The following is a 1256-nucleotide window of genomic DNA, read 5'->3' as shown; positions in this document are numbered from 1 at the left end:
TATATATATATATATATGTATATGCAAAGTGGTTGGTGTTAGGAAGGGCATCCAACCGTAAAAACTCTGCCAGAACAGACAGAGTGGCAAAGAGTAGTTTTTCAACTTGGCCAACTCATGTGAACCATCCTACCCATGCATGCATGGAAGATGGATGTTAAATGATGATGATGTATGTATGTGTACATATATATATATATACTAGCCTTGAAGGCAGCATTCAGGCTAGATCCTGCACAGGGTACTTTTGAGGCCTTCAGCCCCACTATTGGACCACTTCACAGCCCTCTACCCTTGTGTAATGAAACTTATTTCTGCAAATGTGCTAAGCACTGATGCTGATTGTAGTTTAATCAATAAGCGTAGGAGCTAGGTAATACAGTAATAGTGGGGTCAGTGAGGCCCCATTTAAGCAGCCCTTCAGAAATTGAACCTCCTTGCAATACTCCCTGGGAGTTCATGATATAAAATTCATTGTCATTGCTGGTTTACCCCCACTGCATCATGCTGGGACCATACCCCCTTTGAGCAACATCAAAATTCACTCATCCGTCCACAAACACTCTCCAAGCTTTCCTATCATTTAAAAACTCTCTTGCCTCTCTCACTCCAACACCTCTAACCATCAAAGCTTTCCTCACTCTATCCATTCACACAAACCGAGGTCGGCTTTGGTTCTGCTGCCTACCACTTCTGCCTTCATCACCCTCCTTACCATCCGCTCCTCATCTATCCTCTCCACGTGGCCAAACCACCTCAACATTCGTCTAGCCATTTTGGTTGTTAGTTTTTCTCTCATTCCTGCTCGTCTTTGCACCTCCTCATTCCTCATCCTGTCCATCCATGTCACACCAACCATAGCCCTCAAACACATCTAGTCGCCTCACGGACAGAGAAACCTCACTCAAGAAGATATATATATATAGCTGTTAGATCAGGTTATGAAAGTTACAGAGAGGGTCATAGCCCAACTAATTAGGGAGCGAATCAATTTAGATGAGATGCAGTTTGCGTTCGTGCCAGGTAAAAGCACTACTGATGCCTTATTTCTAGTGAGACAGTTGCAGGAGAAATACCTAGCTAAGGATAAACCTCTGTACCTGGCTTTCGTTGACATGGAGAAAGCCTTTGACAGGGTCCCCCGATCCCTTATCTGGTGGTCAATGAGGAAACTTGGGATAGAAGAATGGTTAGTGAGAGCTGTGCGAGCCATGTACAGAGATGCTGCCAGTAAGGTGAGGGTTGGAAATGAGTAC

This window comes from Octopus bimaculoides, chromosome 23 (assembly GCF_001194135.2).
Source record: "Octopus bimaculoides isolate UCB-OBI-ISO-001 chromosome 23, ASM119413v2, whole genome shotgun sequence".
NCBI classification, from domain to species: Eukaryota; Metazoa; Mollusca; class Cephalopoda; order Octopoda; family Octopodidae; genus Octopus; species Octopus bimaculoides.
This window is presented reverse-complemented; position numbering follows the sequence as displayed.